Raw genomic sequence first — 13187 nt, forward strand, 5'->3', positions numbered from 1 at the left:
AAATCCTATCCTCATCGTCGATGATAGCGATCGATGCATCAAACAATATGATGTGCCACTTTTCAATGAGTTAAACCCATGAATTAGAAGGCCAGATATTGAGGAAACCCAGTTTGAATTGAAACCAGTGATGTTTCAAATGCTACAAATGGTGGGCTAATTTAGTGGTATGCCCACAGAAGATCCACATCTCCACCTTCGATTATTTATGGAGGTGAGTGATTCATTCAAGATAGCCGGTGTGACTGAAGGAACACTGAGGTTGAAGTTGTTTCCATACTCGTTGTGAGATCGAGCACGAGCATGACTCAATTTATTGCCACAAAGTTCCATATCTACATGGCAAGAATTAGCAGAGAGATTTTTGGTTAAGTATCTCCCACCTAGCAAAAACGCTAAGTTAAGGAACGAGATCACAACTTTCCAACAATTGGATGACAAGTCTTCGTATGAGGCTTGAGAGTGATTCAAGGAGTTACTTCGTAAGTGTCCTCATCATGAGATTCCTCATTGTATCCAGTTGGAGACATTCTATAGTGGTCTCAATGCACATGCAAGATTGATGGTAGATGCTTCCATGAATGGTGCAATTTTGTCTAAGTCTTATAATGAGACTTATGAGATCATCGAGAGGATCGCGAGTAATAACTATCAATGGCCAACAAATCGAACAGCTTCAGGAAGACGCGTAGCCAGAGTTCATGAAGTTGACTCTTTCACTTTACTATCAGCTCATTTATCGTCTATTTCCTCTATGTTAAAATAGTTAACTGCTAATAGTACCAATAGTTTTGCAGCTCAGCCACCAAGTCCGTTTGAAGTAGTTTCCTGTGTGTACTGTGGGGAAGATTATTCTTTTAAAAATTATCCATCGAATCCCGAGTTAGTGTACTATGTGGGGAACCAATATCAAAATAGGAGTGGACAAGGACCCCAGTCCAACTTCTACAATCCTTCATGGCGTAATCATCTTAAATTTTCTTGGAGCAACCAAGGAAATGGACTGAACAACAACTTATTACAGCAAAGACCCAACCAATCTCAAGGGTTTAATCAGCAAGCTCCAAAACTACCTCAAGCTGAGGCATCAAATAGTTTGGAGAACTTGTTGAAAGCGTACATAGCAAAGAATGACGCTTTGATCCAAAGCCAAGCGGCAACACTGAAAAATTTGGAAAACCAAATGGGTTAGTTAGCTACGGAGCTTCGTAATAGACCGCAAGGAACCTTGTCGAGCAATACTGAGAATCTAAGGAATTTGGGTAAAGAACATATCAAGGTAGTAGCATTGCGGAGTGGTAAGACTCTAGAATCCCGTTTGATTGATGTCGATGATGAGCTTGTTGAAAAGGAGGGAAGTTAACCAGATATTGAAGTTCTTACACCAAAAAAGTCAGAATCTATAGAGACTGATAAGGTAAATACTAATCTAGTAAATTCAGATATGTTAAAATCTTCTTTGGATGCAAATTTACCTACTCAGAAAAGTTGTCTGATTCAACCGAAAGTTTCATCACCTCCATATCTGCAAAGATTGCAGCAACACAAGCAGAAACATGAGGTACAATTCAAGAAGTTTTTGGATGTTTTGAAGCAGTTACACATCAATATTCTGTTGGTGGAGGCTTTAGAACAAATACTGGATTATGTGAAGTTTATGAAGGATATACTGTCCAAGAAGAAATGAATAAGTGAGTATGAGACTGTTGCCCTCACAAAGGAGTGTAGTGCATTTTTGCAGAACAAACTGCCACCGAAATTGAGAGACCCATGAAGCTTTACTATACCCTGTAACATTAGTGAATCTTACTGTGGTAAAGCTTTGTGTGACTTAGGAGCGAGTCTCAACTTGATGCCTAAGCCTATCTTCAAGATGTTAGGGACAGGTGAAGTAAGACCTACAATTGTGACGCTTCAGCTAGCGGATTGATCTTTAGCATATCCCGAAGGAAAGATCGAGGATGTTTTGGTAAGAGTCGATAAATTTATTTTTCCTGCTAATTTCATTATTTTAGATTTTGAAACAGATAAGGAAGTGCCAATTATCCTTGAGAGACCTTTCCTAGCCACGAGAAGAACGTTAATTGATGTGCAGAAAGGAGAACTCACCATGCAAGTTCAAAACGATCAGGTAACCTTTAACATTCTTAAAGCAATGAAATTTCCCGATCCGACAGAGGAGTGTTCAGTTATGGAAGAGATAGAAACCTTGGTTTCTATGGAAAGCAATGTTGAAGAAGATCCATTGGAGAAAGCCTTAGATCTTGATCCTTTGGAGGATGAAGAAGGTGGAGAAAACATGGCTTTGATGGAAGCCAATCCGAGAAATTTTATTCAATCCATACGATTTGAACCGTTGGAGTTGGAAGTTAGAGAATTTGTGCAACCCAAGTTGTCAATTGAAGAACCACCTAAAATCGAACTAAAGGTACTTCCCTCCCATTTGAAATACATTTATTTAGGTGATTGTTCTACTTTGCCTATGATTATTTCAGCGGAACTGACGAAAGATCAAGAGGAGCAACTAATTGTTGTTCTAAAGATATTTAAGAAAGCAATTGGTTAGACCATAGCTGATATTTGAGGTATAAGCCCTTCTTTTTGCATGCATAAAATCATTTTAGAAGAAGATGAAAGAGCTCAAGTTGATGTGCAAAGGAGGCTCAGTCCTATTATAAAAGAAGTCGTGAGAAAGGAAGTGATCAAATAGTTAGATGCAGGAATCATCTATCCTATTTCAGATAGTTCGTGGGTAAGTCCGGTGCAGTGTCTGCCGAAGAAAGGTGGAATCACAATTGTTGAAAATGAGCATAACAAGTTAATTCCAACAAGAACTATTACCGATTGGAGAATCTGTATTGATTACAGAAAGTTGAACAAAGCCACTCGGAAGGACCATTTTTCGTTGCTTTTTATGGATCAAATGTTAGATCGACTGGCAGGTAATGAATTCTATTATTTTTTGGATGGCTATTCGGGATAGAACCAAATAGTTGTAGCCCCCGAGACCAACATAAAACAACCTTTACTTGTCTGTACGGTACGTTTGCTTTTAGGCTAATGCCTTTTGGTTTATGCAATGCACCTGCAACTTTTCAACGATGCATGATGGCAATATTTACTGATATGGTTGAAAATTTTGTTGAGGTTTTCATGGATGATTTTTCTGTTTTTGGTAACACTTATGATATTTGTCTGAGTAATTTGGCTAAGGTTCTGAAGAGATGCAAGGAGACAAATCTTGTCCTTAATTGGGAAAAATGCCATTTTATGGTCAAGGAAGGGATTGCCTTAGGTCATAAGATCTCAAAAGAAGGAATTGAAGTCGACAAAGCAAAGGTGGATGTAATTGAAAGATTACCAGCTCTAATTAATGTGAAAGGAGTCAGAAGTTTCTTAGGCCATGCCGATTTTTACCGAAAGTTTATCAAGGATTTGTCAAAAATTTCTAAGCCACTGTGTTTGTTGTTAGAGAAGGATACAGTGTTTGATTTTAACAAAGCATGTTTAGAAGCTTTTGAAGAGCTAAAAAAACAGTTAATCTTATTCCTAATAATCATTACACCCGATTGGAGCACACCTTTTGAGTTGATGTGTGATGCAAGTGACTATGCTGTTGGAGCTGTGATGGGTCAAACAAGAAATAAATTGTTCCAACCCATTTACTATGCAAGTAGAACCTTGACGAGATCCCAACTTAATTATACGGTAACTGAAAAGGAACTATTTCATATAGTTTTTGCTTTTGACAAATTCTGCTCATATCTTATAGGTACCAAAGTTACAGTATTTACTGACCATGCGACCATTAAATACTTGCTCATGAAGAAAGACGCAAAACCAAGACTAATTCATTGGATACTTTTACTCCAAGAATTTGACCTTGAGATACAAGACAGAAAATGTATTGAAAATCAAATAGCTAATCATCTATCGAGGTTGGAGCAAGATAAGGTGACTCAGTCATGTGTGCCTATCAATGAGAATTTCCCAGATGAATACTTATTTGAGGTAAATTGAATTCATGAAATACCCTGGTTTCCTGATTTTGCCAATTATCTTACATCTGGAATAATTCCTCGAGAAAAGACATACCAACAAAGGAAAAAATTCTTTCATGATAGTCAATATTATCTTTGGGAGGATCCGTTTTTATTTAAACAACGTGCAGATAATATAATCTGAAAGTGTGTAGCTGAAAGTGAGATTATTGAGATCTTATATCATTGCCATTCATCTCCAAGTGGGGGACACTTTGGTGGTTCACGTATTGCAGCAAAGATTTTGCAAGCAGGTTTCTTTTGGCCTACACTATTTAAAGATACTTATGCTTATGTGAAGAACTGTGATAAATGCCAAAGGATTGGTAATATATCAAGGATGAATGAAATGCCCTTAACAACCATTTTGGAGATTGAATTGTTCGACGTATGGGGCATTGACTTCTTAGGCCCGTTTCCTTTTTTTTATGGGAAAAATACATCTTAGTTGCTGTGGACTATGTATCCAAGTGGGTTGAAACTGAAGCATACCCTACAAATGATGCTAAGGTAGTCATGCGATTTCTACATAAGCATGTGTTTACACGATTTAGGACACCAAGAGCTATTATTAGTGATGAAGGTTCCCACTTTGTGAACAAATGGCTTAAGTGGTAGCTTGACAAATATGATGTGAGACATAAGATTGCTACTGCCTATCATTCCCAGTCTAATGGGCAAGTTGAAAGAGTGAACCGCGAAACAAGGGTATCCTTGAAAAGGTAGTACGTCCTAGTAGAAAAGATTGGTCTCGAAGGCTCGATGATGCATTATGGGCCTATTGAACAAGATTTAAGACTTTGTTAGAATGACTCCTTATTTGTTAGTCTTTGGAAAGGCATGTCATTTTCCATTAGAGTTGGAGAATAAAGCTCACTGGGCTTTGAAGTAGTTGAACTTTGATCTTAAGCAAGCCGGTGAGAGAAGGATGTTACAACTTGATGAGTTGGAAGAGCTGAGGTTGTTTTCCTATGAGAATGCCAAAATGTGTAAAGAAAGATCAAAGAGATGACATGATAGTCATATACAACCTCGTGAGTTTAAAGAAGGTCAGAAGGTGTTGTTGTTTAATTCAAAGCTGAAGTTATTTCCTGGGAAGCTAAAATCTCGATGGAAAGGACCTTATACCATCCATCGAGTTTTTCCTTTTGGAGCTATTGAATTATACGACAATTACGGAGGTATGTTTAAAGTTAACGGTCAATGTCTCAAACACTACTGGGATGATGAAGTTGAGCGAATTGAATCCTAGGTCAAATTAGCAAACCCTTAATTTTTCATGAACTCGTCTTGTAAATAAATAAATAATTAGAATTTATTTTCTTAATTTAGTACATTTAATTAATTCTGTCTAAGGAGATTGGAACTTAAGCGGGACCGCTGTGACCCCACCAACCTTTCCTGGGAATTAATTTAATGTAATTTGTTAAGAAGAAATTTTCTAATTAGGTTTTAAAATGTTTTTTTTCTAGTTTAATTTATTTTGTTTAAATTTTAAATTTTTATATTAATAAAGGGGGTCAAGTTTGGCCCAAGTACTAATCAGGTTTTTTTTTAAGATACAGTCTGAGTTTGAGGCCCAAGACAGTAAAAAGGACGTAAAAATTTAACCCCTGCGGTCACACCTATTGCTTGTCGCCCAAGTAACCCTAATGTAGCTAAATTTTTGCTACATGTTGCCCTAATTTTTCCCTATATAAACCCCTCTTCATGCTACTAATTTTCATATCCCTCAAAGCAATTTGTTTACACCCTAGAAATCCTTAAAATCTCCTTTTTGTGCCACTAGCCTCAAATCCCGAAAAAATCCCTAGGCTTTTTTTTTTGCTGAAACCACCTAGTGCCGTCATGAGAGAATAATCGGAGCATCGACATTGCTGCACCATGTACCCGTTATCTCCGCTGCACACCACCATTGTTGTCACACGTTGCTGTCATCGCTGTAACTCTTTCGCCATAGCAAGGTTTTCCGAAGCAAGTTCTACCTTCTTTTGTCGATTTCTGTTCTGCCTCTGTAAGTAGAAATTTTGCCGAATTTTTAGGAACATACCATGTCTTGCAGAAAAACTAGATCATCAAAGACTATTCCTGAAAACCCGATTTTGATCGATGAAGAAGTGAAAGAGAGTTTAATTCAATTTTCAAGCATCAACCTATGATGCCAAAAAAAAGGTTTTAACCTGAAAAGCAAATATGTGATGGTTGTCCCTATGCCGATTAGAAAGATAATCAATGCTCTCAAGTAGGAACGATTTTGTAATGCTTGTTCACTTTCCGATGATGAACTAGTTCAAGAATTCTATGCTAGTTTGACTACACAAGATGCTACTAAAGTCATCGTTCGAAAGAAAAAGGTACCTCTTACTTCTAAGTCCAACAATGATTTGTTTAATTTACATGATGTTAAGGAAGATGAGTACTACCCAATGATGAACAATATCAATTGGGATTTTCTTCAACAAGTGCTTGATGTTGTGACAAATCTAGGATCCCAATGGATTATAAGAAAGTATGAGAGCTATTCTTGTCGAAGAGAATACTTAAAACCAGTAGCAAAGGTATGGTTTTATTTTGTTCGCTACAGTTTTAAGCCTATCTCACACAATTCCACCTTCTCGATGGAACGGATGCTCTTTTTATGTGCAATCTTGACAGAAAAATCTATTAATGTTGGGAAAATTCTTCTTAAGGAGATTTATGACTGTGATAAAAAGAAGGCAGGAAGTGCTTATTTCCCATCATTAATCACTTCACTTTGTTTAAGGGCCCGTGTTAAAATGCAAGCAAATCTGAAGGGGTAGTATGTCCAAGGGTGCATTACAAGTCATGATCTTGAAAGGTTAGTAGAGAGAGTACATGAGCTGAACCAGGGCGAGCAAGAGGAACCAACTGAGCCAAAAACCGAAGAGTCAACAAATGAAACTAAAACTGAAGCTGATTCAGTTACAAACACTAAAGAAGGAAAATCTGATAAGGAACCAAATAGTCCTCAACCAGCTGAAGGAGCTGAAAACTCTGAACCTAGGGTTGAGCTAGAAGAAGAACTAGTCAAGCTAAGTGTTGAACCAGAATTTACAACTTCAATGCCAACTCCTGTGAGTACTTCAAAGAAATCAGAGTTGTCAATTTTGATGGATATGTGCAAGTTCATGCACAATCAACAACAGACTTACTGGAAGTATGCAAAAATTAGGGATAATTCAGTTCGAAATACTTTTAAGAATATCTCTAACACTTTTGTTCCTAAGTTCCCAGATGCTATCTTTGATACATGGACGGAAGATACTAACAATGCAAGCGCAGATGGAACTAAAGAAGACAAGGGGAATGAGTTAGAAAAATAAAAGGGGGGATTCTTGTCTTGTTATTTATTTAATTGTTTTTAAGTCTTTAGGAATTTATTTATTTAGTAATTAGGATTTAGTTTCTGCAAAATAAAACATAGCAAGCATGAATAAACATTTCCTTAGAAAAAATAAGACTAAGTGATGTGGTAATGGGAATGAACATGTCTAGGATTAGGTTATTAGGAAAGACTTGGTATTTAAGCAGTCTTAATGACTCACCTCTCTTTCTTTACAACCCTACCTGGTGTTTAGTTTTCATTCATTACTTTATTCTTGCAATGAGGACATTGCTTCTTTTTAAAGGGGGGTAAGGCAAATAATTGCTCAAATTTTAAAAATTTTCAAGTATGTTTCAATCATTTCTTCCATAAGTATGTTTTAGTAAATGAATGTTTAGAGAAATTCTTTTTAATAAGATAGCTTGTATGCAAGTATGAATGATGATTTTATTTGAGTGATTGTATGTTATCGTGAAGAATGGAATGTTTTTATGATCTGAGTCTTAGGTAATGTTTGCAATGAAAACTTAGTTTCTCTTAATATTAGACATGCATGAAGGTTTATATCTTTAGAATTGACTTAGTAACTTTCTTGAGGCGAAATCTTAAGAGACATAAAAATATAAAATGATATAGGCACCATTTTTCTTTGGATCATTTGAGCCTTTTCAAACCCACCTTATGATATTAGACCTTTCAAACTATAATTTTGAGCTTAAAGGCTTGTTTTTGAAATGAACCTATATTATACGTCAGTTACCATCTTTTTAAAATTATCCTAATTTTGTACACCTTTCTTAACTTAAGTTGTCTTGGGAATCAACATTTGAGGAAATTTTCATAAAGATGTACGTGCTCAAGCTTAAAAAAAAACAAAGACAAAGAGAGAGCATAGAAAAGTTCGCTCAGTCTCCAAAAAGGGAAAAATGTATGAGCTTGAGTTTAAAATAAGTTTGGGAGTGTTCCAAAGGTTCACTTAAAGAAAAAAGTTGAATTACTAGAAAACCAAGACAAAGTTAAAGGTTAAGATTTTTGAAACCGAAATGTCCAATCTCTTAAAAATCCCTACCTTTAACCAAGCCCTATTACAACCTTATAAAAGACCAATTGATTTGATGATTATGTCGCCTACATTAGTGGAGAGGAAGAATTAAGTTCAACATATGAATATCATAAATAAACCTTAGGATTGTTTTGCTTGACTGATGAGAAATTGTGTTGAGTGAAGAATATTATCTATGGCTGTGACATACATGCAAACTATGATTCATGTTGGCATATCTTGAAACTTAGAATAAAATTTTCAAAATGTTTGTATGTGAGTTACTTGTTAATAAAGAAGATCTATGAGCATGAATTTATTGATGCATGATTATGAGACGAAGATTGATGCTACTTACACTCTTATCAAAATTTGCCTTAGCAAAACCTTGTGCTGTGCATGAACATTACTCAAGACGAGCAATGATTTAAGTTTGGGGTTGTGTAAACTGAAAAATATATAGGATTTTTCCTATATAATTCATCACCTTTTTAATTAAAATTGTTGTTAAAATCAATTAATTGTTTAATAAATTAATGAAATATGTGAAAATATGAAATTAGGACATAGAAATTATTAAAATATGATTTTATGTTCTATTATATAGTTTTCATGCATAAAATGACTTATTTTATATTAATTTGAGCATATTATATTTTTAATCTATAAAGTGGGCCATGCATGATTAAATTAAATAATAAAATATAAAGTTATATTTAATAATTCATTTTAAATATTTCAATAATAATTTGGGTTTTAATTAATTAAGTAAATTGATTAATTAAAGTGGTTAAATTATATTATTTGGTCCTCTAAACTATTTACTATTTTTGGACAGGTTTGAGAGTTTTCTTCTAATTACAAAATAGTCCAATTTGGGGACCAAGTCAACCCAATTTTCCACTGCACATGGCTGACCATAAATCAATTTTTGGTTTAATTACATAAGGTCCTTGAAGAGTTAAAGAAATCAGAGATTTTCTCGAAGATTTGCTGGTGGCCGAGTCTTAGTCCTTAGTTGTTGTGGCACTCAAATTGACCAAAAATCAAGGAAGAATCAGTCTCATTTCCTAAATTCATGGCCGGCCACTCTTGGAAGAAGATTCAAAAGATGGACACTCCTATTTTTAGCAAACTAGCTCCCTTGCCTCACCTATAAATAAGAGCTAATTTCTCACTTTTTCAATCATCCCTCACTCATTCATCTTCTCTCCTCTATCAACTCTCTTAGCTATCTTTCCCCCTCACTCCTGGCATCATCTCTTTATAGAGGTTTTAGCAATTAAGCCTCTTAAAGAACCCTTGGTCAGCCATATTAGAGAACCATCAGCAAAGGAGCAAAACAAAGGAACGAAGGAGTCTTATCAGTCAGAGTCTTGGGTGATAGCCACTCTGAATTGGGTTTAATCTTTCTTTTCTTTAATTTAATATAAAGATGTTTGCTATGAGCTCTTTGTTCTTGTTTACAGCAATGATAGCTTAATTTTATTTAAGCTAGGATGATTATTTTGATTAAATAATATTTATTTGATTCATGCTTATAATGTTTGTGCAACAATCGATCATGTTTTTAATTAAAATCAAGTCTGTATTTCATTCATACGTGATTGAAATGCACCTAAATTAGCAGAGCGACCCTAACCAGATGATGGCTAATGGACGCATAATTGGAATGTGCATGCTCAATTTAGATCCTATTCCGATTAAATTGTAGGTTGTATAACAACCCTAACTAGGCTCTGTTATCTTCATAGTTTTTAGATTTGTGTGATTAAATTGTTTAAAACCTAACACGTCCCTGTTACCTCACACGAATGCTAAGAAACCCTTAGTAAATAAGGATCAATAAAATGTGTATTTACGAAGTAAAGGATTCCAAAAGGACCTTATGTGGTTTCCAAACTCATGAAAGATCGAGTTGCCATGGAATGTTTTTCCGAATGTTATTTAGCATGATGATAATAAATTGAGTTTAATTAAAGTAATTGTCCTAGTTTATTTATGTTATAATGTTTGCAAATTGTGTTTATTTTTACTAAAATCTATTTCATTCATATAGTTTACATATTTAGGATAATTTGCATTAGGGATCATTGCATTTAGTTAAAAATATTTTAATCACCACTTCTCAACTATACTGTGTTTTTATTTGCCAAATTGTTAATATAATTTTACAAATTAAGTGACTTAACACACATACAATCCTTGTGGAGACGATAACTCGATACTTACTTATTAATTGATAATGATTGTGTACATTTATATAAACCCTAGCATTACAATGTACCTCCGAAGTGTGCCCCACTCGGAGCTGAGTGACAATGGTATAAAATCTTATGTACTTCATCTTCTACCACGCATCTCCTGATCATTTGATCTGCACACTTTTTAAACAAATACGGTCCTTCCCAGAAATAGTACTTCACATCGTGAAGAAACTTTTTCTTTTGATGATATGTCTTATCAATTAGCATCAAACCACAAGCTAAAAAGTTAGCAATATCAGCAAACCAATAAGTATTATGGACATGATTTACCTTCAGTATGTGTGATGTGATCCGGCCCGGGTTAATCGAGTCGTTTTGCAAAGTTGCCCGATCGTCTACGAGGAGTAGTTGGAGTTGTCAAAATTGGGTGATTTAGGCTAAGGGTTGCGGAAGCTTTGAGAAGGGTTTAGATGAGTGGTTTGGTGTTGATAAATTCGGTTTAGAATAGAAACAAGGTAGGTTAGAAAAAGGTAATTGATGGAGATGGAAAATAAAACTTAAACGTCAAGAATGTTCAATACTAAAAAGTATTGCCCGAGTCTTATATTGCTTAAGGTGAAATTTGATGAAGGATAGAAGCGAACCTTGACCCAATACCTATATAGAGGTAAGAACCAAAGGTATAAAAATATGGTTGAATGCCACACCGGTTTGGTGATAAGTTCAATTGAGTTTGGATGGACGCCACTAGCAAGCTAGATAAGTCGCTTTGAGACTCGAACGAAAGAAGAGAGGAGGTAACCTCACAAGAAAAAAAGTTCTATTAAGTTTAATAATCAAATTCTGTAACCTTTTACAATAAACAAGTGAGCTATTTATAGGCAAAGACTAAGCTAGCCGAATGGGCAACTTAATGGCTAAGAATTCAGCCATGAATATGCTAGAAATTTCTAGAAAGAAATCATTAATTTGCTGTAGCTGAATTCAGCTGAATGTGCATGAATGAAGCATTAAAAATTTGGTTCATGTTTGGAGATGATGCAATGATTGACCGAATCATCATGTTGCTTCACTTGATGCATTCATGCATCCTTAACCTTGAAGAATCTCCATAATTCTATGAATGTGTAGCCCTTTAATGATCCTACATCTCCCCTGGCTGAATGAGGCATTAATGTGCCTAAAATACTTGAATGGTCATCTTGAAAATGCATGAATCATGCATGAAACGTCCCATGTACTTTTCCCCCATAAATATGATCCATGAATCTTCAAATACATGAACTTTCAGCAACTCCCTCTTGCATGAACGTCCCAAATGCATGTGCTACTTTAAATGCCATCCATTGAACCTCAATTGTGCATGCACACTCCCATACATTGCACCAATCCGTTCATGAACCTGCAGCAAATAACATCAGCAAGTTAAATGTATTTCAGACACATTAAATTAGCAGCATATGAACTCAATAATTTGCACATTAAATTCGGCCATACATATTAACAAATTCAGACATATTTAAAACGTCATAATTAATTAAGTATTTAATTTAGATATAATTAAAACACTTAATTAATTATTTTTCCAGATTTTAACAAATTAATTAACTTAAAATAAACAACTAATTCAACTAAAGACAAATTAAATGGTTTATTTTAGCAAAATAAATGCAAACTAAAGAAAGCTAAAAATAAGCTCATTGGGTTAAGATTGAGCTGAATTGAGCTCGAATGAGCTGACTTGAGCTCAAGTGAGCTGGAAACGAGCTAAATGGAGCTCAACGAGAAGGAATTGAACTAATTCAGCTCGCATGGATTTGCAAACAATGCTTAGGGAGCTGGTCCAAAAGTGCGCCCGAGGCGTGGTCGTATCATCCCCTCCCTCTTTAAAGTGATTTGTCCCCAAATCGGGCCATTTGCTCGCGAAAAATCATTCAAGATTTTGAAAGCCACAAATGGCTTGGATCAAAAGAAGCTCATTCGCATGCCCTCCCTCTTTAGAAGGGTATCGCCTCACATCGTTACCTATAAAAGAATAAAACGAATTAGTAACACGATGAAGGTTAAGCACAAAGGAACTTTCTAAAATTTGATTCACAATTCGAACAAATAAACCGATACTAGGGTCAAAAATAGAAATTGTTCTTACCGTTTTTTTCGATAGAAACAAACCTAAATCACAAAACAATCGAAAGGCATAATCTCGAAGGTCAGAATTACAAAATCCAAGCCCTTTTAACAAGAACAAAGAATAATAATCTCCGGGGTCAAAAACAAAATTTTCTCTTGCCATTTCAATTTGATTTGGCAATTTCATGACAGACTTCATAGAAAGAACACTAAGCAACTCAAAATCATTATCATGTAAAACATGTTCGGATCTTTTAGACCACAGTTGAGAACAACCTCCGGAAACAAAATTTTGATTTTGACTTAACAAACCAACAAGATTCACATGTCCCATTTTCAAACTTAAAGAGAAAGCATCAGACAAACAAAGATTGTTTACACATTCATTCAAACAAAATTTACGATGCTTGCTTTCTTTCATG

The 13187-nt window shown here is 35.2% G+C and overlaps 1 non-coding gene across 1 annotated transcript; it reads right to left on the minus strand.

Annotated features, from left to right (window-relative positions):
• Positions 1–397: 397 nt before the first annotated feature.
• LOC121215676 (small nucleolar RNA R71) lies at positions 398–504 on the minus strand. Its single transcript, XR_005911652.1, has one exon. It is a non-coding gene; the product is annotated as a small nucleolar RNA R71 (small nucleolar RNA).
• Between the last annotated feature and the right edge of the window lie 12683 nt (positions 505–13187).

The sequence above is a fragment of the Gossypium hirsutum genome, chromosome D03 (genome assembly GCF_007990345.1).
Source record: "Gossypium hirsutum isolate 1008001.06 chromosome D03, Gossypium_hirsutum_v2.1, whole genome shotgun sequence".
Lineage (NCBI taxonomy): Eukaryota > Viridiplantae > Streptophyta > Magnoliopsida > Malvales > Malvaceae > Gossypium > Gossypium hirsutum.